Source organism: Chaetodon trifascialis, chromosome 11 (assembly GCF_039877785.1).
Source record: "Chaetodon trifascialis isolate fChaTrf1 chromosome 11, fChaTrf1.hap1, whole genome shotgun sequence".
NCBI lineage: Eukaryota > Metazoa > Chordata > Actinopteri > Chaetodontiformes > Chaetodontidae > Chaetodon > Chaetodon trifascialis.
In genome coordinates this window covers 20,897,511-20,924,356 of record NC_092066.1, presented here as the reverse complement: position 1 = coordinate 20,924,356, position 26,846 = coordinate 20,897,511, and the positions used below count along the sequence as shown (strand labels likewise).

The window sequence follows — 26,846 nt, the reverse complement described above, 5'->3', positions numbered from 1 at the left end:
ACAACTTCACTAATGGTCTAACCGCATATAGTCGGAGCGCGTTATAACAATGGAAGTGAGGAAACTTTGTAGAACTGAATGTCAAACACAGTAACATCTATGCAGGGACATTGATATTTGTCCTTCACAGCCATTCTCCAGATACTAAACGAATAAATAAAGGATTTTAAATAGCTGGAAATAAAATATACACATTAGCTGAACAGCATTGTTTCAGTGAAAGGAAGCACCTGTGCTCATGGAATATGATGATAAATAGAGGCTACCCATGAATTGTTCTGACCTTTGTCAGTTTCTTAAACGATGCCAAGTCATCGCAGTCTTTGCACTTTTATGATATCTTAATGTCACAAACTGCCAAACACAGCAGTTTCTCTAAGATGTAGCATCAGAGAATCTTGCAATCTACCCGTCTTTTCTCCCTCCTCACCCCCCCACCCCCACCCCCTCCCTCTGTCCCTGTCCTCTCTGTTCTCCCTCAATCTTCAGACTTTGTCAAACCCTCCTCTCTTATTTCACCAACCAGTGGTGGGCGTGGCAGCCCTGCCATCCTCCGTCCTTTCCACTTCAAATTGCCATTTTTCTGACAACTGTATCCTAAGGTCTTCTAATAGTCCCACCTCCTGCCTCAATTTCTCAGCCCATATTTCTCCTATGAGTACAAGCCCACAGCATCCTTTCCCAGCAAGCTACAGTGTGTGGTTGTGTGTGCGTGTGTACTCAAATCTTTGTGAGACCCAATTTGAGTTTTTGGGCTTTGGAGTGAGGACATTTTGGCAGATCCTCAGGTTTAGTCGATAGATTAGAATTAGGTTGAGGTTAGGGTTGTGTATTTAGTCCCTTGGAAATGAATTAGGTCAATGAGTGTCCTCACAAGAATAGAAGTACAAGCATGCGTGCGTGCTTGTGTGCGTGCGTGTGTATGTGCGTGTGTGAAACGGGTGGTCTGTGGACTTCCCTGTTGAATATAACACGGCCCCCCTGACACATGTTGGAGATAATTCTCCCTGTTGCAAGAATAGGCGGAGACAGACAGACACACACACACACACAGATGCAGATACAGTCAACATGACATGCACAAGAGTGTGTGTGGGGACAGATGGAGGCCTTGCGTGTGTTTGCAGGTCACGCAGTGTCGTGCAGGGTGAGTGAGGTGTAATTTCTCGGCAGTAATACTCAACACTCCGGCTCTGACAGCTTTAATGGTGATGGCCTTATTATAGAGAAGACGCTTCGGGGGTGTGTGTGTGTGTGTGTGTGTGTGTGTGTGTGTGTGTGTGTGTGTGTGTGTGTGTGTGTGTGTGTGTGTGTGTGTGTGTGTGAGAGATGGTGATGGCCATATTATAGTGACTGGAAGATGGCTAAAAGGCTAGGATTTATACCCGGCCATGTTTACTGACATAAGAATAAGAGGGGAGAAGATGCTCCATGCCATGTGTATTTGTGTGAGTGTTGGTGTGCGTATCAGTGTGTGTACTAATGAATGCCATATGGTGACTGTTGAAGTAGTATGGGTGTAATGAGAGCTGTTTTGTGCTGAGTTGTTCACACATATGGCTCCATAGAAAATATAATTATGTACATACTGATTTGTCATACAACCGTTTGATCAAAGTCCAGCATTCTTCATGATAAGATACATTAATAGTAGGACGTGTACTCTAACTTAGAGTGTGTGTGTGTGTGTGTGTGTGTGTGTGTGTGTGTGTGTGTGCGTGCGTGCGTGCGTGCGTGTGTGCGTGCGTGTGTGTGTGTGCTTGCGGTGTATTCTTCCAGTAGGAACAGGGTAACATGACTCTGTGGGCATGCGGTTCATGTTATGTTGGTCTGATTTACAGTCACACGCACGCACACACACACACACACACATACATACATACAAACACACACTCAGACAACTTCACACCTTCCAACACTCCCACTTCTGTCTCTTCTATCACCCAATCACCTTTCCTTCCTGCTTCCCTCCTTCCACCACAATGTTAGCTAATCCCCTCATCTGTCTCTGTTGTACTGAGGGTAAAACTCACTTCCTGTAACTACACACTGTTACAGGACCAGCACCTGCTGAGACGTTGCAATAAAAGAAAAGGCCGGTGTGGTGTGCGTGTGTGGTTTCAGAGGAGCTAACGGACAGGCTGTAGCTTCACTGCAGTATAAATTGTCAGCCAGCGTAGGTTAACCTCTTCCTTCTATTACAAAACTAAGGCTGCACCAGACTTCATTCGTTTCTTCAGAAAAATAAATCACTCATGACAGTCTCAATACAGTTTTTCCTCTGTACATGTTTATTTTTACAATGAGTCTCAAAATGATTACAGTTATATGGTAGAAGTGTGTTTTGACAAGTCTCAGCCACAGGTTTCGAGAAGGATTGAGAACACTTAAACAACACAGAATAGGTGATTTTCTGTCTGTCTGTTTGTGTGTCTGATTGAGAGCTTAAAGGTAGTTTATGCTGAGGACGTCCCTCCTCCAAACAGCGAGAGCCCTTGATCCTGAAAGATCCAGCTCTCATTTCAGTCTGTAAATAAGCCTGCTGTTGTGTGTTTACCCCGGATCACTACACTGGGCCTAAACACGGCTTCCCTGCGCTCCAAATACATGACAAGTTCCGTTAATGGTTCCCCTAAATGGGCATATCTGACTAATAAGCACTGTGATTATTCTCCAAAATGATCTTGTTAGACTCAACAGGTATATTTTGCTGCGCTGGTTCACTAAGCAGGCTGTGGATAATAAGCATCCTTGATATGACCCTGAATTATTTTTATGAGAAAGAAATTTTGTTTTTGTTTGTTTTTTCTGCATCACCCTGTAGGCCTCGATATGACTAGCACACTTCCTTATTAGAAGGGATAATAAGGACCATTAAATTACTATTTAAGTACATGCACATGATAACTATTAGTAAAACATTAAAACATGTGTTTCATTGTTAACAAGCAAAATTTTTGTCACATGAACAATTCTAATAAAGGCACATCTCACCACAAAAACCATATCACTTAAAAATTGTTTTACACAGCATATGCACAGCGTTTCTGTTTGATCGTGCATTCGTGCCATTCATCTACAATTTACTTTTGAATAGAAGCTAATTTCTGCCTCAACTCAGTGAGAATAACACAGTGTTTATATTCAGAGTCTGCATGGTTGATAACACCACATTGTGTGACTGTGTTTACTGAATAAGACCCCTTCCAGTGTATGGGAGTACTTTGCTGCGGGGACGCGAAAGAAGTAAAGTGAGGGCAGGGACCAGTTCATTGATCAACACTGCACCTGCAATCGCATTGGTTGGGGAATTTCGAAAGCACAAAAAAAATCCAAAAGCAGATGTTTTGCACGTGAACTGAAGCAGCCTGAGTGTGAGGAGAGTGGCTGAAGCTTGAGCGCAGGAAATCTGTGCAAGCAAACGGTTTGAGCAGAAGCGGAGCAAATCTAAACGCAAGCAGGGGCTATTTGAGTGCGAGGAAAGCGTTAGGAAATCAGAACGTGAAAACAGTGAGTCATGCTCTCAAATTGAAAGACCACACTCTTTAATAAAGATAGGGAAAAAGGCCCAGACAGCTATGCTTAAGGCTAGGTTTTCATATTTACTGACCCCGCCAATACGCTCTTATTTGTGTATTGAAAGCATACACAACAGCTTGATATCCTCTCCGCCTGCTTGCGCTCTGTAATGGAAATGAGACACAGTTGAAAGTCTCAGTGCTGTGGTGGTGCAAAGTGCTGTGCCTGAGGTGTGTGTGTTTGTAAATGTGAGTGGGTGGATATGTATAACACACACATATCTGCATCTCTGTTTTGTGTGTGTGAGGCTGACTGTGTGCATATTTCTGCCTAAAGTAACAGCAAACACTCACAGAGACACAGGCCTGTCACATCCTGTGTGTACAATGTGCTCTAATGATGACACCTTGTGATTGATTGAATTTTTCATTTGTCTGCTGGCGTCTAGCAGGCATCCTTTTCATCTGAGCTAAAAAAAAAAAAAAAGGTGTCTTAAGTGCGTGCGTGTGTGTATGAGTGCGTGTGTGGAGGAGCCTTTCTGCCTCTGTACACAGCAGGTTACCAATTTAACTCAAGAAGAAGAGGTGAGTGCAGCTGTGTTTGGGTTAGCGGTGTGTGTTTAAAGAAAATTGTGTGTGAGTAATGGTTATTACATGAAATGAAATTATTAGGCTTGTCCACCGCTGTCTTTCACCCTCAAAAATACATTTTAACCTCATCTGCTTCAGCTCATAGGTTACAGGCAGAGTAAAATGCTGAGTCTGAACTTGGACACCACATAATTATGTAATTACAGGAGTTAGCAAACATGTTAGAGCATTGCTTGGATGTGAACACGGCCATAATGTCTTACCTTGCTTTTCCTACCTTGCAGAAGACTTCACTGTAAACACTCAGTACACAATGACTGTAAACCTTTACGTGTGTCCATTGCATCTAACTTCGATTGAATGTTCCTCACCAAAGTACAAAAGACACATAATATACATATGTATATGTATGAAGTCATATCGCTCAAATGATACAAACGTTACAGGTTGAAAACCTCATATTACACCATTAATGCATTCACTGGTAGGCTTAGCAGTTTAGCCAGCCATGTTACCTGTTTATATCTGCGAATTGCATAATCAGCCCAGCTTTCCAGTCTACCTGACTACTTCCCTGCGAGCTAACAGATATAGCTAACTCTTCTAGCTAACAGTCTGTGCTCTAGCATTATTCTTAACTACACACTGTTTATACGTCACAGTGAAAAGGTATAAAATAACTGCTGGACTTGCTCTACATTAACTAAACCTTTTACCAGGCTTTGGTGGCTCTAAATGACCATTAATGGCAAGTGAGAACACTTCAGTTAGCCTGTGAACGCTAATCACTTATGCTATTTAGTAGTGCTTACCACAATTGCACATTCAATTGCTAATGCTAATCATTAGCATTCCCAGCACATACACATATCCCAGCCTTGCATGTAGCTAAACTCAGATCCGCTAGTATTTACATATATTTGTTAACCAAATAAGCGTTTTTACTGTATGTGACATAGCAGACCCACTTACAGTACTCATATTTGTGTAAAACATATTTATGACAACACTCAACACTGTTCATATCATAGTTTGGTGGTACCTCAGTGTGAAGCAGCTATGTTCTCCCTCTTAACTGTAATCTCAACCAACTATTTCCTCTATTACAATAATATTAAAAGAACCATGTCTTCCTGCCTGTCTACGTCTTTGTCCTATGATCTCACAGCTCTGTGTCCAGATCCACCCTCTTGCCCCCACTGTCCTCTAATCTTGTTTGTCAGAACTAAATGAGCTGCCCCAGCGAGGTGTGTTAGCCACTAATGAATTTATTACTTGATAAGAAGGGGGCCCATGCAGTTACAACTTACTGCAGTCATAAAGCGGTGGAAAAAACTACGTAATTAACCTTTACTAGCTGTGTGCATAGGTGGTGCTGCTTGATGTGGTGTGTGTGCCGGTGGGGGAGACGTGTGTGTGCTTTAATTTGTGCCTGTTTGCATGTTTGCGCCAGTATGTGTGCATGTCTACCCGCTGTGTTTTATGTGTGTGTGTGTGTGTGTGTGTGTGTGTACGTGCGTTGCACATTAATTGGGGAGGAGGCAATGCTATTGATAACACTGCAGCTATCAATGAATCGTTAATCATGCTCTACCAGATTAGCGCGTCATCTGATAGACTCCAGACTGACTGGAGACAATAAATACATATAGTCAATAAAACAGCAAAGCATCATGGGAGGTCAGGGAGATACATGAGGCAGGCAGGTGGACTCATGTGCCAGGGTGCCAACATCACAAGCTCAACCATAAACCTGATGGTTGGTTATAGCTTTACACTCTCATCTTATCTGAATGTACTCAATTAAAGAGAGAGAGAGAGAAAGAAGGAAAGCAGTGGCAGCTTCCTGAGAAGAGAAGAGAAGAGAAGAGAAGAGAAGAGAAGAGAAGAGAAGAGAAGAGAAGAGAAGAGAAGAGAAGAGAAGAGAAGAGAAGAGAAGAGAAGAGAAGAGAAGAGAAGAGAAGAGACATCATTAAGATAGATGTCCACACTTTTCCTCGCCATTCATTCACTAACAGGAAACCGCTTGTCGTCCAGCAAGACATATAAGACCTGCTATTCTTCTTATTCTCCTTCTACCACTGAGCCATTTCCTCTATTGTCAAAGACACATACACACTGTAATGGGCAATAGATGCAGGACTAATGCCTGGGCTGAGGAATAAAGATAGATGGTAGGGAGGGAGGGAGGAGAAGGAGAGAGGAAAGAAAGAGAGCAGTGAGTTATGAAGCGGTACCCAGGGGGTTAATTTCTCACAGGCAGTTTTCATATGCCACACACACACACACACACACACACACACACACACACACACACACACACACACACACACACACAGCAAAGGTGATGTCTGGTCGTGCCAAGCCGGTAGCATGCTAGTTAAAAGTGAATAAGTTTATGGCCGGCGTAGGCCCTCATACATCAAGGAGCAGTTTGTTTAGCCAGCAGTGTGACAGGGTACAGTAACATGGGCAGGGCTGGAGAGTGGCTACAGCTGTGATAAATGGGAGATTGCAGGAGGAAGTGTGTGTGTGTGTGTGTGTGTGTGTGTGTGTGTGTGTGTGTGTGTGTGTGTGTGTGTGTGTGTGTGTGTGTGTGTGTGTGTGTGTGTGTGTGTGTGAGACAGAGAGAGAAAGAGACATCAAAGCATGTTTTTAGCTCTCAGATTAATGGCGATTCCAGTATTTGATCTAAGTGATTTTTTTCCTATTTGAGGAATCTCTTTTTGAAGCTGTAAATATTGCAAACGCCCTTCTCGAGTCATCTCACAGTACCTGGTGTGAAAAGATATTTCTCTGCAGTATTGACAAAAGCTTATGGGTTGCAGTATAATGTTTTAAATTGCAGAAGGTTTTTTTTTTTTCAAGCAGACCTGCTATGAATTTGATTGTTAAAAAAAATAAAAAGTAAGGGTTTTCTATGCTTTCATAGAAAGATTTTTAATGCAAGATCCCCAACTTTTTTCATTTCCAATACTAAGTTACTGCATTATCCTTCTGAAATGCTATTTATACAGTGTATTGAATAGTCCAATTATATAAGACATTGCAGGAGCCATTCGGCATAATGAGTACATTTTCTTTCAATACTTACAGTACATTTTGCTGCTAGTACTTCTGTAATTCTGCTTAAATACATTTAAGAAAACAGAACTGTTACATGTAATGAGTATTTTTGCATTGATGTATCAGTACCTTTACACCACTCCCTCCACCGCTCCTTGTCATCAAACCTTTGTTTTCCTTATTTTATCTGTTCATTCCTCTCTCACCCATCCTCTCCTTCCACCATCCCTCCCTCCTCCCTTCACTCTCTCTCCTTCCATTCTTCCTCTCCTAAGTCCTTACCTCCTCCTCCTCCTCATCCTCACCCCACCCTTGTCCCTGTCTCTGCCCTGCACCGATCCAGCTGTGGATCTGACAGTACCACGGTGCAGAAAAACAATAGTCCAGTCAGCTTGTGGAGGAGAGTGTGTGTGTCTGTGAGGCTGCAAACAATAGTTTCATTATCACTTGCCCACAATGGAAACAACAAGTTATACTGTTCTGTGCCTTCCTTCAGTGTGGTGTTCTCACAACAGCCACTTAGTTAGGAAGACAGACAGACAGCCAGACAGGCAGATGGACAGGAGGACAGGGCAGATGCAGAGAGAGAATGATAGACAGACATGGAAGTCAGACAGACAGGTAGGCAGGCAGCGAAGGAGCAGGCCACGCCACCCAGCAGCCACCATTTCTCCCCCAATAACTCACTTTTCTCCCCCTTGGAGAGGGAAAACAATAAGATATAACAATTGGCAAATGGCTGAGGCAGGCGGAGCATTACAAATGAAATGTAATGTTGTTACAGTTTGGAAATAATGAATTATGAGGATAAGCGGGGATCTGTAAAATCGCTGTAGCGATTTACCGGGGTTTCATTTTTCAACTGTATTGAATTATGGGGAATTGGCCTCAGTCAACTGCAAAATACAAAATGGGATGATTCACCGTTTCACTGTGTGTGTGTGTGTGTGTGTGTGTGTGTGTGTGTGTGTGTGTGTGTGTGTGCGCGCGCATGTGTGTGAGAGAGAGAGAAAGAGACAGAGAGAGAGAGTTTAGGCAGTTGTGTGCAAGCATGTGCAACCTCTGACTGTTTATTTATCTGTCTGTGTTCATGTGCACAAATGTGCACGGGTGCTTGCACATTTGCATGTGTGCAGTGCGTGTGCATATCTGTACATCTCATTGCCGAATGTCTGCATGTGTGTGTGTGTGTCTGGACATTTGTGCGTGTTCCTCCCTCTAGACCTGTTGAGGGCTTTTTCTCACTCACCCCGCCGCACATGTGATAAATGTCCCTTATCGCCTCTGTCATTGTAATAGCTGCACAACAGGCCCAGAGAGAGGGACAGAGAGGGGGAAAGAAGGATGGAGAGAGGGAAGAGAGGGGGGAGAAGGAGGGGGTCTGTGGAGAGAGTCACAGCGACGAAAAAAAGATGGTGAGAGTGGGAGAAAGAGAGAAGAGAGAGAGGGATGGCTGCGTGGAATGGGATAGCTGGAGTTATCAGCCGGTCTTGTAGGGGAAGAATACGCATCAAACTGCCAATCATCCGGCCTGAAAATTGCTCTGAGATTTGAGTCCCCAGACGGTGTGTGCGTATATGTGTGCGTGCGTGTGTGTGTGTCCAGAGAGCGAGAGTATCCAAAGCCCCTGTCGTCTCTGTGCTATTACTGCCCCCATCCTTGCACCCGTGCCTTCATCCGCCCATCTCCCCCTCTCGCCTCTCGCCGGTTTTAAAGCTCAAACTCACACAAACACATCTCTCCTCTCTATGTCACTAAAACCTATACTCAAGTTGTTTGAAACACTGTTGTCGTCAGTGGCACCGGCTATTAGGGAAGGCGAGAGAAAGAGAGAGAGGGATAGGAAAGATGGAAAAGATAGAGAGGAGAAGAAAAAGAGAAGAAGGGTTAATATGCGAGCAGAAACCATTTCAGTCGCTTTAATTTTCTATTGATCTGAGCTGCAGACCTGTACCCCCGACCCTGTGTGTGCGTGTGTATGTGTTTGGAGTTGAAAGCCTCCAAGCTGTCTCTGGACAGAATCTGAGACTGCCATGTCGCTGTCGAGTGAAAGCCCTGTGTCTCCACATGTTTGGACTTTTCCAGATAAACTGAAGGATTGGATGTTGATGAGAAAATGCCCCTCTGATAACGACGAATCTCCAAACTGACTTTTCATGAGCAAAGACAAATACCACCATCTTCATTTTTTTTGACAAGGCATGCAGTGAGTTTTTCCAAATCATTTCTTTTATACCTAAGAGCTTACAAACTTTTCTCAGCCCACCTGACCTTCAGTTTATCTGAAAAAATGGAACATCGTCAAATCTGGGGATAAGATTGTAATTCATGCATCAAATTCATACATCTGCTCAAATTAGCATTTTCTTTTGGATTCATAGATAATATAATTTTTAAACTCAAGGTGTGCATGAAATGATGGACATTTCACGGACATTTCATTTTCATGAAGTACCAAAGGCCCCATAAGAGGAAAGTGTAGAGAAACATCCCCCTCTATTGGACAATGTGATATCACCAGGCAGAGGGAGACACAGAGGACAGCCACGGAGGGATGGAAGCCAAATCACAAGGGAGGGACGGAGGAAGAGATAGATAGAGTAGTTAGATTGATAAACGTCACAACAATGTCCAATTGCAGCTGTGTGATGCAATCGCGCTGTATCTGATTGTCCAGGATGCACAAATCCACCCACACACACATACACACACACACACACACACACACACACACACACACACACGACATAGCCTGAGGTGTGACCTGTGCAAAACCACACAGCAGCAGGTCTTCAGTCTGCTCCTATCAAGTCTGAGCACATGGATACAGTTTTCACTTCTATATTTCTCAATTTTGCCTTGTATTGTTACACGGAATGAGACAGAGACAGGGTGGCAGAGAGAGGCATTACAAAGAAAGTCGTGTGGGTACAGAGTATTCATGTATTTTAGGCGAAACCAAAATAAGGCGACATGATTTTTCCATCTGGACTGGGTCTTTTCTCAAGTGGTACAAGTCACTATGGGTAACAATTTGTCCTAATGTTTTCCTGTTATTTTATTTTTATTTTTATTGGCCTCTAAAATCTCATTTTAGAACAAAAGTGCTCATATAAATTATATTATGCGAGTGGTGTATAAATGATTCTGTGTGACATTCTGAAATGCTGTGAAAGTCGTGTTTTCACAGGCAAACCCTTGTAGTCTGGTCCAGCTTGGTGCCAGGGAACGCTCTGATTCTTGGAACTCAGGGTGACCCGCAGCACCCACTGTCATGAGGACATGGCAAGCACCCAAACCACAACACAGCACCCCAAGGCGTAGGCCTGACCAGGAAGTTAGGAAAGTTTTCATTATCTGGGTTGCACTCATTTTCCAAAGGGTCCTGTGGTTCGTTTTTATTCCAGCTAAGACAACTGACACCCAAGGAAAACACAGAATTCCCATCAATAAACTCTCAACATAAGTGTTTGTTGTCAGTGCAAATAATTACACCATATCTGCTGCAAACTTTGCGCAATCTGACCAACCTCTATATTAAAAAAAGAAAAAAAAGGGAGTTTTGTTCTCATCAAACTTGCCATCTATGTTGTGCCAACAGAGATTACCGAGATGCAGGAAGTTTGCTTTGTATCCGTTTGATTTCTATTCCAGTGACACTCCGGTGAGAGGGGTAATATAGCAGACAGCTAGACAGACAGCTAGATAGATGGAAGGCCAGACTGCTCCCCTTGTATGAAGGATTATCCCCTATCCTCTGTTTGTGACAAGAGCTGATAAGGGCCTGAGAGGAGCAGGCAGCAAGAGGCTGAGAGGGCTAGTGACACACACGCACACACACACACACACACACACACACACACACACACACACACACACACACACACAGATATATGCACATATAATCCACAGTGAGAGAGATATCAATCCATCATTTAGAGCCAGGGATTCAGCAAGAGGAAATAGGTTCTTCTCAATCGCTGACAACCCAACACACACTCGCACAAATACACACTTACAATAGCATCTGCTGTACAAAGGGCTCATGAGGTTTCAGAGTTGAATGGGGCTGTTTGAATGACTGTTCAATTTCATCTATTTATCTGATTTACATTTGGCTATTGTTGTCACCACGGCCGTATGTCTGCACGTGTTTAGAGCTGCTATTGTGTCTGAGTGACATCGGTGTCACTAATAGAAACCATAAATCTAAATGTTCTACTGTTAGCTCGTAATTGTTTTTTTTTTTCATATGCATTGTTAAAATGAAAGAGAAGGGAGCACTCACGATTTCCATAAAGCATGACTCCGAAAACATAGAGCACAGTCTGTGCTAAATCTTTAAATCTATCCTTCTTTAGCACAGTTCTTTCCCAATGTAGGTGTCATTTAATTGAAAAATGTGCAGTTACACATTATAAAACAATATATATAAATAAATGATGTTCAGATGAGAATTTTTTTCAGTGTGCAATATCATTCTGTTGTTGGGAGAAAAAAGAAAATTAGAAAAGGGTGGGATGAACTGCAGAGGGCAGGAAAGTAAAGAGAAACGGTGGTGCATTAGTCGAATGTTCTGCCTCTAAGTGTGTGCCACCGTTGGACAGGAACATGAAAATCCCTGCTCCTCTTCTCAACATGACCACATCTCTTGAGGGATATGTGTGTTTGCTCGTATTTGATATGTGTGTTTTCCTCACGAGGGACCCTCATTCGCCGATAGGAAAGCTCGGAGCATGTGACAGGCCGAGAAAGAGACGGTAAAGAGATACCAAACCACAGAAACGGTTTCATTCATTTCTCCCACCTTTTTTGCCTCTTTGTCCTTTATTCTGTCACCTTCAGCCCTAAACATATGCACTGGTATCTGTGTGTAAGAGAAACAGAGGGAGTTGTGTTATTTATTACAGTTTGCAACAACAGGTCGAAGGGTTAACGTGTGTAAGAGGAACCTTATTGCAAGATGTGGGTGTGCTGCAGTGGGAAGTGGTTAAGGGGGTCTGCAGGGGCTTTAAGGCCATATAATACACTCACATTTTGCAATGGCTGTGACGAGCTCAGCTTGGTTTCTTGAGATACTGAGATCAATGTCTTGCAATGAAAATGTTTGATTAAAGGAGGAAAAGTGGTTCAGGTGTGACTACGAGTTAAGAGCGAGTGCTCTGGCAGTGACATTCATCACATAATACCCCTGTGATTTCATTACAGTATCCAGCAGTCTCCAATGTTTCTCTGTTAAGAGATTTTTTAAGGACTTCGTCCGAAGTAAACTTTGCAGATGCACATTTAAAGTGGGAAAATATCCGACCAGAAAGAGCAACTCATCTTGTCTTCCTCCACTCAGCTGCTGAAAGAAAAAGAAAAAGAAAAAGACTGCAAGAGAAGAGTAAAACTGATGAAAAATAGAGGGTGACACAGAGAAGGTGAAAGAGATACAAAGAGTAAGGAAAGAAATAATCTAGTCTAAGTGGGACAAAGACAAAATGTGTAAGGGAGGCAGAGAGGGAGGGTGTGTTTGGCACGGCATTGCTGAGCGCCAGGTTAGGTGGCAGGGCCATTTGGCGAAGGCGCCGGTGCTAGACTTGATGGATGAGACAAACTGCAGGCTCTTTTCTCTTGTAACTTTAAAATCATTAAGCCTTTTACACGGCCATGCAGATTTTTATAGCCACCTCAGTACAATCTGCCGCTTGTTCATGTCTTTAGATCAGCGGGATGGGAGACGACACACAGCGGGAGGACATGCATAATGTCATAACTTCAGCTAATGTGCTCCATATCTCCTAATAGTTATTGTTGATTTACAGTCATGTAGCATCACTTTGAATTGGATATAATGAGACTTTACATTTGAATGTTGGGTTGAACGGCTACATCTTATTTATTTTCATTTCGTTCAAGCTTTAAAAGGGTTTTTTTTTGTAAAAGAACACTTGAGATTGGATTTAATAAATGTTTGATATGTGATCAGCTGCTGCCCCACAAAGGGTACGCATGAGCAAAAAAGACAATCCAGCAAACTGTATAACAAATAAGTTTGCAATGCTTTCATTTGACATATTGAACATAGTTTATAGTAAAATGTCTATAGTGTGTGTCTGCCCATCCACTATTAATATTTATATTGAAATTCATGAATTAATCTTCACACATTTCACGTCTGATTTGAAGGTAACCTCAACAATATGAAGGATTAAGCCATACTGCCTCTTTTATATGGGATAGATAACTAAATTACCATGAAACTATTAATTTTTTAATCACAAAAAAGTCAGTCATGTATCTTAAGGCTAACAGTGTCTTTGTCACTGGCCTTTGCTTGATTTAGCTCTCGCCGCCAGCTGACAGAGAGCCAGAATAGGCTGAGGTAACTACACAGCCAGAGTCATGTGAGTTATGTAAGTTTTGTTGTTTGTTTTTTATGTGGTTAAACTGATGTCAAAAAGCCAGATTCTGCCTCTAATTTTGGGCATGTAGTTGCTGCATTGTAGTTTTATAGAGCAGTGTTGCAAATTGGTTTTGAAAAGACACCTTTATTAAATTATACATTGGTTTGTGTGCCCTTTGGTGCTGTTTCATTTTGGTGTGGTTTAGGGTCAGAAAAATTGCACAATATTTTACGGACAATGAAAATATTCAGCTCACCACAATCTGAGACACAGAAGACGGCTCGAAAGATTCACACCTTCTAAATGACAGTGTGGATTTTAGGTTTATGCGTAGGACCTTTCAGATATGCATACATTTCACATCTCATCTCAGATGATCCTGCTATCACAAGGCAGGGGAAAATGAAGTTCAGGTACGCAGCAGGTAATCCGGCACTGGGAGGACAGCATGACATTGATCTAAGATTCTAATCTGCTGCTCCTCTTTACTGGGCACGTTTTGCAATAACAAATACAGCTAGCTGTAACCAGCAGATACATGGTGAGGATATGAGTTCCATTAAGAAAACCCAGTTAGCTAAGACAAACTTTTACCCAGCAAATAGCAGTGACATAACATAATCATTTGGCTTTTTTATGCTGTCCGATTTCTTTTTTCTTTTCCATTTTCCTGCGTGTGCGTGTGTTTAATACATAAGGTGTCTTGTATGACAGGCCAATAATGTTAATGATAAACCAGCAGCAACAACAGGGTGGGTGTTCCTGCGATGCGCTCTAAATATTATCAATAACAGCTTGTGTGCATATGTAAGTGTGCACATGCCTCCATCTATCCATCCATCCATCCATCCATCCATCCCTCTCATTTCGCTTCCACAGGCTGCCTCCTCCGCTGTTAGGATTCAATTAACACAGTGCAGGCAGCCATGGCACCCTCATTAAAGCTAATTAGTTAAAACATCAGCCAATCTAGCGTTAATTGGCTTTGGTAATTAATTCAGCTGCTAGACCATATGAAAGCAGCAGGGAGAGCGATAATGAGAGGGAGAGAGAGAAGCAGAGAGAGGATGGAGGAGAGTGGAGTCAGAGGAGAGGGAATGAGGGAAAGGAAAGATAAAGGAAGACAGAATGAATGAAAAAAGGAGATTCAAGGAGGGAGATAAAGAGAGACAACTAATAGAAAAAGAAACGTAAAGGGTAACCTTATTTCTGTGTGTGTGTGTGTGTGTGTGTGTGTGTGTGTGTGTGTGTGTGTGTGTGTGTGTGTGTGTGTGTGTGTGTGTGTGTGTGTGTGTGTGTGTGTGTGTGTGTTGAAGGGGGTTAGGGCTGAGTCAGGGCGTCTGTTTCAAACTTGCTGATGTCCCTCTTTGGCCACTGACACGGCATGTTCCTGTTGTGACGAGGCCCTTTGGGATGGAAATGAGTGCCGACAGGCCTCACACCCACACCTCTCCGTCAGGTATCCATCCTCCTCCTCCTCCTCCTCCGCACAGCTGAGGAAGGAGAAATGGAACAGAGACAGTCAGCAGAGAGAGAGTCATAGGTCAGTGAAAGCAAAGACATCGCTTTCTTTCATCAGGCCTCTTTTTTAACAGCAATAGTAAGAGTGCAGTAACAGCACATTAAATGTACAACAGGAACAGTCAGAATAAGTTTTGTCAATGAAATAATAAATATTTCAAATTGTCTGACTAGAATTTTTTACAGGTTCTACAGGTTTCCAAAATCATTAAATATCAAAGATTAACCATGACGATTAATTTTTCATTTTATCATTATGATACATTTTAAAATGTGGATTAGTGTAAGATCACAATGTTCATTTTTTATTGCACTAGAAAGAATTGAGGAATTCCCCAGGATATCCTCATTATTTAGATTTTCTAATTAGACATTGTTTACTTCATCCACTTTTTAATGATTTCCCAATAAATACAAACTGTCGGTATTAAATGCTCACGTTGGAATTTCCTTTCTGATGCATGCAGCTTTCATAAACATACACATGCTTTTATCTATATTGAATAAATTTGGCCTTTTTCCTGCAGAACACTGGGAGGGAACTATGACTTGACACGTGAGTGTGTGTGTGAGTTTGCGTGATAGGGGTCTAGAATTGAGATTTAGCCTGTAGTGGCTAGTTGTGCCTCTTCTCTGTGGGTCAGCGCTTGGTTAATGCTCCATTAATTTACTTCTTTCTCCCTCGCCACTGTCTCTCACACACACAGGCATACACACACACACACACACACACACACACACACACACACACACACACTGACAAGGTGATTGATTGAATAAACAGCTGTCAGTAGTTGAAGATAACCTCACTAGCATCACCCTGCTGTCTTTCAGACAGACATGCACACGCTCTGCAGGGTCCCAGGAGTAAAACCCACTTACACATGCTGACAGACACTTGTAAACTGAGACACGCACACACACACAGGGATCATCAGATGATCATTTATCAGTGTATGTTCAAAACCAGGCCGCTGATGATTCATGATGCTTTAATATCTTTTGCTTTTGGTTTCCCAAATCCTCCAAATTACATAAAAACATTTAATTCAATCTTATTTTAGATTTTAAGCAGACTTAAAAACACTATCTGCTGGCCCTAAACCTTTTCCTGTGACAGGACAAAACAATATCCAGCACGTAGTAACAGTCACCGTGTTCCCATGCTGCCAAAATGTCCTGTCCATGTAAAATAAATGAACCTTCCGATTTACATTCGTCACAGTGCAACATGCGTACATTTACACATGGAGATGGTTTGAATCCCTTGACTTAAACAGACCATAAACCACACTATCCACACACATACGCGCACACACACACACCTTTCCCCTCTCTATCCCTCTATCTGGCGATCTCTTCATCCCTCCTCTCCACCGTGCCGACATTTCATTTGCTTTTCTAAAAGTGACAACCCCAGGGAGCGAGGGGAGCAGGGGAGGGAGGGATAGTGAAAGAGCCTGGTGATGAGTTTTGAGCAGGGCGTGGAGGAGTGCTATTTAAAAGCGCCATGCATCATTGTCAGGCGGTGACGACGGGCAAACATACACACACACAAACACACACCCACGCGCACGATCAGACAGACACAGGAAACACACACATGCACAGAGTAGCACAGCGCAGCCCGGGTGGCAAACTGAAGTTGACCCCCGTTCCATTTCATCAAATATCCTCTGAATGAGCCACACAGCCTCATCTATTTTACACACACACACACACACACACACACACACACATACACACACACACTGAACTGGTGATCAGCCCAGTGTCTAGCCTGCTTAAATCACAGCTCACTTAAGAGAAAAACCATATCACTTCACTGAAAGACGCACACACACACACACCTTGCTGGTCCCATTTGTGTTAATACAGCCCCTGGTTTTGGGCTTTAGGGCTCATATTTGCCATTATGGAGATGATGGCTTTACGGGGGCCTCTCACCTCACCTTGCGTTGGTCGGGGAGAAGAGAGGGGAGAGTCGAAATGAAGGCTGACACCTTGGTGGGATTTATTTGATTGTGGATGCGAGGCGGTGTCATTCTGGGGAAGGGGAGAAGAAGGGGGGATGAGACGGGAGGAGGAGGCCTGGACCCTCAGGCTAAGTGAAAAGAAGAAGAGGAGACGATGGCGGGGCGAAGGAGAAAGAAAGAAATAAAGGAAAGGAAAATGAAGGAGAAGAAGTGGCCCTCTTTCCCTTTCCGTGAATCAAATCAAATTCCCCTTATCGCACATTATTTGAAGAGGTTATCGGGCGCGGTAATGCGGTTACACGCCGGGCCGCGGCTGAGAGATTTCCTTGTTTACCGATGTTGGCGGGTGTTATAGCTAACCGGCCGGGCAGGCGGCGAGGGGAGGGGAGGAGAGGGAGAGGGAGAGGAAGAGGAGGAGGAGGAGAGGACGAGAAAAGAGGGGTAGCGGGCATAAACACTTGATGCATGTCAGAAAACTCATTTAGGGGAACAACAAGAGGGGGAATGGTGTGTGTGTGTGTGTGTGTGTGTGTGTGTGTGTGTGTGTGTGTGTGTGTGTGTGTGTGTGTGTGTGTGTGTGTGTGTGTGTGTGTGTGTGTGTGTGTATACACACAAGGAGAAGACAGTTGTTCAAGGACAGAAAAGCAGCCTCTACATGTAGACACATTGTAATTCCATTTGGGAAACGTGCTTGTGTGTTTTGTCAGTGTGCGTATTGCCGTGTGTATGTGTGTTGCCCACCAATATACTGTATATGTGCCAAGTCATAAATCCGGCCCTCCTCTTTTCTGACTCTTATTGTTGTGCTTAAATCCAGTTTACATGTGCAGTGCTCATTAGCTGATTGTGTGTATAATTTATATGTGAATTCAAGCCCTTGAAAAGCTAGAAAATGGTCAAGTTCATTGCAAGTCCAGCATTTCTGTGTTTCTGTGTAAATCTTCAATCCAGCTACTTGTGTCTTTTAAAAGAGGACAAATTTAAAGCGAAATGATCATGAAATTCCTCCTCTTATTCATTGAATGTATAGCCGATACATGAAATTTTAGTTTTTGGTTTCAGTAGCAGTCTTACCTACAGTCTCCTGTTTCCTGAGAGGCCGGCATGATGGGCGAGATAAAAGCAAAGGGATGACACGCAATACAGGTCATTAAATGGGATTTGGACCCACAGTGTTGTGAGTACATGGTTTGCCTCTTAGCCCAGTGAGCCATGAGGACACCCCAAATGGTTTTTTATCTCTGGCCCCATTGAGAGCGAGTATTGAGCTGACAATCCCTGTCCTCTCTGGAGGTGGCCTTTTACCTTAGCTCATTGTAGTGTGTGACTGGGAGCCTGTGCTATCTAGCATCTATTGATTCTTACTTCATCTGCACCAAAGCAACACAGGAGAGGGGAGAGAGACACTGAGAGACAGGAAGAGAGAGAAGGTGTGTGTGTGTGTGTGTGTGTGTGTGTGTGTGTGTGCGTGCAGCAGAGGGGTAAAAAGTTGTAAAAAAGATAAAGGAGGCAGCTTCAAGTGTTAAAATGGATTGAACTTGCTTCATGATGGCTGACATTTGATACATCAGCTGTTGGCTAAAGAGCAACTGAAACCTAAACTAAAAATGTTTGAATATCATGTAGAACATGTAGAAAAACATGTAGGAGGAGAAAAAAGGACAGAATAATAATAATGAAAGGAGTGAGAAAGAAAATGAAAGAAAGGACCAAACCATTGAGAGAGTAAGGATGTAAGTTAAGTGGATCAAGTGTGACGAAAGCAGGAAGGAAAGGAAGAATATTAGGATGAAAGCAAGGGCAAAAGTGAAATAATAGGAATGCAAAGAAAGAAGGGATGGGGGAAAAAAGAAGGAAGATTCCTCCTCTTTGCTCTCCACTCTTCCATATGATTGAGCTCTCTCCGCCTCACCATCTGGTGTCTATAATTACCTGTCTAGTTGCCTGTGTGTGTGTGTGTGTGTGTGTGTGTGTGTGTGTGTGTGTGTGTGTGTGTGTGTGTGTGTGTGTGTGTGTGTGGCTCCTCTCATAATTCAAAGCATATAGGGACATAAAAGTCCAAACAATAACTTATTTCATCATATGATTAAGTGTACATGAGATTTGTTTTCAACTTTTTTGTATGTTTATTGACAAGGGTGGCCCAAGCTGCTTTTGATTTACTTTATGAAGTCGAGTCTGATTTTTTTATAGAGCACATTTTAGTCTCTGTCTGGGGTGGCAGAGACCCAAAACAAAACACAAGGACATGTAGATCAAAGTTTTTGACGCAGAAACTACATTTTTGTAGTAATAGTTAACAATGAAAATAAATATGCAAATAAGCAAGTCGATTAGTGTAATACACAAAATGCAGCTGAATCAGCCTCAAAACCAATTGTCCAAATGTGTCACAACACGTCACATTCAGTGACATACACACAACAGAAGGACATGTCATATTGAAATCATCACTCCAGGAGATTTGATTTGCTACTGTGTAATTTCTTAAATGTTATTTGATGTGTTCAGCAGTAAGTCAAATCGAGGATCTGTAAGTGACGTGCTGCCGTGATTGACATATACATCGCCCTGATGAAGTCACACAGCTAAAACAGGATTCTCTGGATTGACTTAGACCAGCCGAAGTGTGCGTGTCAGTACTGGAGCAGCCAGTAAATAAATCAGACAGGACACAAAAAGTCGGTGGATATGCTTCCCGCAGGCTGGATGACATATTGTTTTGTGGCATGAATGAAAACCAGTGAGAGCCATTAAGTGGATCCAATGTTAGAGATGAAAAGGACGAAAGATAGTGAAAGAGGAGGGAGCGATCGAGGGGTGATAGGGTTGAATAAAGAGAAAAAGAGAGAGATGGAGATCTGGAAAGAGAAAAAAAAAGGGTGAAATGAGGAGATAGAGGGTGTGAGAAATAGAGAGACAGATGGAGGGATTGAGAGTACGAGATAGGAGGAAAGAAAGTCAGAGAGAAAGAGAGATGAGACAATCCATCTTGGCACATTAGGGGGGATCAAGCCTACACTCCATCATGGCTGTCAGAGAGATGCACACCTCCTCTCTCCTCTCCTCCATCCATGCATCTATCCATCCCTCGTTGGCTCCGCCAGCCGGCATTTCGCTGAAGAATCTCAGCACTAAAAAGTCCTGTCAGGCCTATTTCCTTGTTATTGTCCAGCCCTCTCTTTCCTTCTTCCTCCTCTCCCCTCCTCTCCCTCCCGTGGATCTGATACCTTCCCTCTGCTCCCCGAGATTAAACGCACCCCTTGTTGTGCCGCAGGGTCTGTGTGCGTGTGTGTATGCGTATGTGTATGTGTGTTTGAGCTGTGAGGTCCAAAGCAGGACATGCTGGAAGCGCATAGGTGTGTGTGTGTGTGTGTGTGTGTGTGTGTGTGTGTGTGTGTGTGTGTGTGTGTGTGTGTGTGTGTGTGTGTGTGTGTGTGTGTGTGTGTGTGTGTGTGTGTGTGTGTGTGTGTGTGTGTGTGTGTGTGTGTGTGTGTGTGTGTGTGTGTGTGTATTTCCCCGACATTAATCATCTTTAAGGTGCTGACAAGCCTGGTGTGCAACATCACATCACATCAACCCCCCACCCCCCCAACACACACACACACACACACACACACACACACACACACACACACACACTCTCTTCTCTCCTGAATTTATCTGTCCGTTCGCCTCTCCCCATCACTCACTCTCCTCAGGGAGCGTTTGACGGAGAGAGGGAAACACGGAAACACAGAGGGAGAAAAGGAAAGAAACATGAGGGGTAAGAATAACAAATGAAGGGTGAGAGATAGTGACAGCAAACAAGTTGTAAAAACCCATGAAGAAGAAAAGAGGGACCAGGACAGAAATGAATGGGACAGAGTAAATTAAAATAGGAAAAAAGAAATTCTTCTTAGTCATATGACCGACAAATCTATAATATGCATCTTAAACATCTTAAACATTTTTGCTCCACATTATTTATATGCTGTTAAAATACTGTGTTTTATACTTTGTTGGGGTTTTGGTACCATATTTGTACCATATTTTGCACGTTTTGTGCTGCTTTTGTGGTCAGCTAAAGACAATTTCCCACTCTAGCGGACAATAAACTTTCATTCTGTTCAATTTTATTCTGTCACATGTTGAATTTCCACCTGTTCCATCACATCAGAGCAGGTTAAATGTGTGTGTTTGCTTCATGACTTTGCGGTTAACAGCTTGGTTTTGACCCTATTGTAAGACAGCTGAATTCAAATCACTTCACAGAACACAAAACTCCCCCACTTTAGTCTTTCCTTTTGTTGATTGTTGCCGTCCTCTTGTCACACGCACATTTACATTTGCTTTTCATGTCTTTTTTAATAATACAAATAAAAGGCACATCCATATAGAAAATTCTGCTATTCAAAAGAAAATCACTGTACATTGAAATGCTAAAGAGTGTGCAAAATAAGTATTTACTTTTTATAAAAAAAGTACATTTTTTGACATTACAAAAGCCTGGAAATAATCAAGCACAGGCATGTGTTTGTGTGCACGCCTGTGTGTGTGTGCGTCCTCCAGGTGTGTGTTTGCCTGCAGAATAGAAAGAGCCCCATCAGCTGCAGACAGGGATTGGATCTTTCTTTGTTTGCTGTGGCGGATGGCGACGGCTTCAGCATGACTCAAATTATCTTGTCAAAGCAATAAAGGGGAGAAGGAGGGGGGCAGAGAAAGAGAGGTGGAGAAACAAGGAGAGAGAGGGAGATGCACTGGAGGGAGCATGGTGGAGGAGACATTAAGGCAGAGAAGAAGAGAAGAAAAGAGAGGAGAACGTGATGGGGCAACAGGAAAGAAAGAAAAGTGAAAAAGGGACACAAACATTGAAATAATCAAATAGGAGATGAAAGATGGAAGAAAGCAATTAAACCAATAAATGGATGGTGGGGAGCAGAAAATTAGAAATGAATGAGGCTGGAGAGAAAGAGTGATAGAGGGATAGGTGTGGAAAAAGAAAAAAGAGGTAGAGAAACAGATTCAGAGAGAGACAGAGAGTAATCGATTACCTATTTTTGAAAGTCACTTAACGTGTCCAGTGCTGTGGCTCTGTTAAGTAGCGGTTGAGGAGAATGGGAGCCCGGTATGCACACACACGCTCCGAAAGAAGGGAGGGAGGGGATGTGTGTGTGTGTGTGTGTGTGTGTGTGTGTGTGTGTGTGTGTGTGTGTGTGTGTGTGTGTGTGTGTGTGTGTGTGTGTGTGTGTGTGTGTGTGTGTGTGTGTGTGAGTGTGTATAGGCGTGTGTGTTCCCCACTAGTTGTCTCTTGATGAGTTTTCTTGCAGGAAAATGCTCTGACAGACCAATATATGAGCAAGGATACTTGTCTCCTGAGGCCTGCATGTGCATGAAAGTGTGTGTGCGTGCTGTTGTGGAATTTGAAGGCCAGATGTGCAACCCACAACAGTCCAGAAATAGTCAAATTCAGCTGTCTGAGAAAAAGTGCTCAAAAGGATCTGCAGGAGTCAGGGTCCGAGATGCAAACACTTTATTGCCGCGGCAGCAAAGGGAGAGAAATCCAGAAACACACAGGGTGTACATCTGAAGAAGTCTCTGACCTGCAATGGTCAGTGCTCTATCTTTTATACAGTTCTACTGAAGGTATTCCCCGCCCTTGGGGCATCTTTTCTTTTTTCTAGGCTCTTCTATTTTTTTACACCATTAGGTACTTTTTGGCTGCTATCTCCTCTTTTCTCCTCTCTATTCCTCCAATTATACACCATTAGTTTTTGATTGTCATGGGCTCTGTTTTTTTAAAAATAACATCAAATTACATTTTATTATCATGATTGCATGTAAGCATAAGGACACATCACATAGAAAATGCTTTAAAAATATAGCAAAGTATATTAAATCATCCCAAACCATTATTCGTTAACACACAGTAAATCATAGTTGTGATTATAAGACCATTTAGTTCTTTCATGATTATAACAAATGTTAAACATGGATTAAATGCAGTAAGGTTATGTAAGGACACGCAGGGTTATATTAGGTCACAATCATCCTGGTCTGAAACTGGTCAGAACCGGCTAAAACACCTGCAAGGCCATGGAAAGCACCAAAGATTTATGGTCCAGGTGTCCTGCCCTCGCAATGTTGGCTGCATGGTGTCTTGCAGCTCATTATCGTCGCTGCACAGCAACCTCCCTTCTTATCTTTGCACTGGCATCTTGGCCTTTCATGTGCTCTTCCTTCACTTAAGCAAACAGCAATTATTTTTTACTATCATATCAGGCTTGCACAGAGCTACTCTTATCATATCAAACTTCATAGAGCTGCTACTATTGTTTACCATTAGCTTACAGTGTTACACTTGATTCTTCACATATCGATTCTTCACATATTAATTCTTCACGTATCAAATAGAAAAATTATACTACATCTCCCCCCTTTGTGACTGTAAAGTCACAGAGCCGGCTCAACCAAACTAGTACTAGTAGGGATCCCTAAACGACTTAATGAACAGCAATTCCTCATAAGTGAGCAATTCGTCATAAAAAGGAAGACACAGCAAACCGTTCCCAAAGACAGTGAGGCATAAATACATATACTCAGTAGTATTAAGTTTCCAGTCGTAACATGCAGTAGTAAGGCACTTTTGATAACTTCAAACTCATATATCATAGCAAACCAATATATCATATATTATAATAAATACAAAGAAACATGAGATGATTAAACTTCAGAGAAAGACTTAAATCACTTCTGCGTATTTCCCTTCTTAGTGAACAGCATCATAGACAATCATTTCAGTGGTTTATAACTTCAGTACAGACACTAGTGATTTTCAGCAGGATTGACATGATTAGAAGCATGGAAAAGTCTCTCAATCCACACGGTTCAGGGGCTATCAGCACCTGGTGGATCAGGGGAAGGGGAGGTTGGAGAAAATGGATGGGAATCCGGGCTGGATGGGACAGGGGAGGTGATTGGAGGTGGAATGGGAGAGGCAGGTGGGGCTTGGGTGGATATAATCAGGTGCCTTGGTCTCAAGGCCTCGAGCCGTTCCCCTAGCTCTTCAATACGCTCTTCTTGTCTGCGTATTTTGGCATCGCGGAGAACAATATAAGCTTGTTGCTGGTCATAAGCCTCCCGGAGCTTGTAAAAAGCTTGTCGTTCAACATGATATTTTCTCAGGAAAGCATCCTTTGCCTGTAGGGCGGCATCTCTTTCAAGAACTGCCGCATGCTTTTCTCGGGACAGGGCATTTCTCTCCTGTATCCAGGCATCCTTTTCTGCTACAAAAAGCGCTTTCTCCCTTTCCCATTGTTCCTTCTCATAGCGATACAGCGCGGCATCAAGACGCATGCGCTGCCGTGATCGCTGAGTGAGAGCGTTACGGCGTTGTTGCATGAGGAAAGCACATTCTTGGGGTGTTTTATTCTCCAGGTATGGTCTGAAGTGCTCCATATCCAAGAGGAGTGTAGCCGGATCAAGGAGACGGTTTGGAGTGGGGGCCACAATGTGGACAGGCGGGACCCCTTGTGTAGGTGTGGCCTCACCTCCAGCAGGAACATTGCTAGTTTGAGGCTCCAGGAGCAAAGACAATAGAGAAGTTGGTGGGTTTTGGGGTGTGACTGCAGCAGATGTACTAGCATAAGCATGCTCAGCAGGGTGTGACTGATCGGTGGTTGGCCCTTCAGCAACCTGAGGGCCAGACGCAGATTCTGCTCCGTTCATTGACATCAGCGGGGCTCGGGGACCACGAGGTGGAGCCATCCAATTGCCTCCTCGAGGGGTAGGGGTAGCCGGCGAAGCAGGAACAGCCAGGTGTGAAGCATGTGGCACCTGCACTGGATCGCCAACTGCCGTCTGCATCCGCCCAGGAAATGGATAGGGTGGAGGAGGATGGAAGGGACCACTTGGACTCTGCAGATCACGCTGCCAGTTGGTACTCGGACGGTCAGACATCTCTGTCTTTGTAGAGCGATATGGAGAGGTTAGTGGACACATAAACCTTACTCTAGATGGTATCTATAATAATCCTCTTCCTTTGCTAGAACAGCTCTCTCTGTTTTGTCCACAAGGTAAAGTTTTTCTCCTACTTTAAAGGAACGTTGGCTCTTACATGCAAATAAATGTGGACCCCGTTTGAAAAGGCCATCACCTGCGCATACATAGTGTCGATTAAAGAGTTTCGATAGTTTCCTCACCCCCTTTCTCTTGTGCTTTTGTAAAAACATATGAGTACTAAAGAGTATGAGTGAACCACAATACAGGGAAACTATATTTACAATATTCTTTGTGGTGAGTGGTAATCGGTCAGGCGTTTCGGGAGTTACTAGATCAAAATCATATTTTAAAGTAAGTCGGGTACATTTTGCCGTGATGCCCAGAGGAAGATCATAACTCTTTTCTGTCCAAGCCGTAGCTGTTATAGCTCGTATTCGGATGTCCTGGGGAAGTGGTGGCAAAGGAAAATCTTTGGAATGCACCGAGGTGCCCAAATACTGCACATGCGTTTTTGATTGGGTTACCAACACTGGTCCCAAAGGCAATACGTCTAATATATCCTGTAAATCCTCATGATACTTTCGTATTTCTTTCGGTTTTGGTTTACCCCTCCGTTTTCTAGATTTCTTTCTTTCCATTGTCAGATTAAGATATACTGAGAACCGGATCTGCCATCTCCTCATACGTATTCGTCTCATCATCATTTACATGGGGCGCGCCTTCATCAGATTGAATTTGGAGGAGGAATTGTCCTGGCATAAGCCGTGTTGCCCTTTTAATCATGGCAGACATCAGTGGCAAGATACAGCACATCAGAACTGCCACTAACAGTAGAAATCCCCCTATAAGTATCCCTACAAGTCGAAAGATCTTTGTCCATGACAGACTTCCCAGCCAGTCCCACATTTTGGCAAGGACATTACTCTTTGTGTTCCAATTTGACATGGCCACGTGCTGGTCTCTTAATGACTTCATTTTGTTCAATAGCAATGTTAAGTTACCATTTTCACCCGTTACCGTTGGGATGACAGTACAACAGTCGTCTCCAAAGTAACTACAGACACCCAGCTCTTCAGCTAGCAGCCTGTCAAGAGCAAATCTGTTTTGCATAGCCATTTTAGTCGTTGAGTGTAATTGAAAGCCAATTCCTTCAACGGATGATATTGTCCAATTAACAAACCGCTGTTGGTTGTACCAAAGGAAATTGACCCATCTGCTGTTTCTAGCCAGCCATTGTGAATTTAGGAGGGGGCCTACAACAGGTAGCCACCCTGTAGCTTGTCCAGATTTTATCCAATGCTCACTTATAGCCTGATGATCCTCTGGCACTCCTATTGGCTCTTGGTTCCATGCTATGTATATATTATCATCAGTCTTCCAGGGTAGGCCTGCTGGGCCTGCTATACTTCGACGGGCTCTGGTTTGGTTAGTTGTAGTTACAGTTTTGTTTGAGTCTTCAAAAACAACAATCTGTCCTGTCAACATTACAGGAGCACATATGCCTGTCCAATTAGCCGGTAGGGTTTCTTTTAATTGTCGAGTATCATTACATAGCCAAAACACATCACCCAGTGGCCGCGTACCCTTTGCTAGTGAAGGGAGAATATGTCGAGCATGCAAAGTCCCATTCTGTATGACAAAGAAGGGCATAATGTTATCTATCAAGACTTGTTCACACCTTATTCCGGCCTTTTTTGTGGTTTTACTGATGTATACAGGCATCACGGTGGTTTGGCTTTGAGTTTGTTTTATTTGCTTTGAATATTCGGATTGGTTTTGTCCCGTTATATTTTGCACCAACTTTC

The 26,846-nt window shown here is 43.1% G+C and overlaps 1 protein-coding gene across 7 annotated transcripts in view; it reads left to right on the top strand.

Annotated features, from left to right (window-relative positions):
* The window catches only part of rnf220a (ring finger protein 220a), a 184,041-nt gene that overhangs the window by 101,462 nt on the left and 55,733 nt on the right, over positions 1-26,846 (top strand). The window lies entirely within an intron of this gene.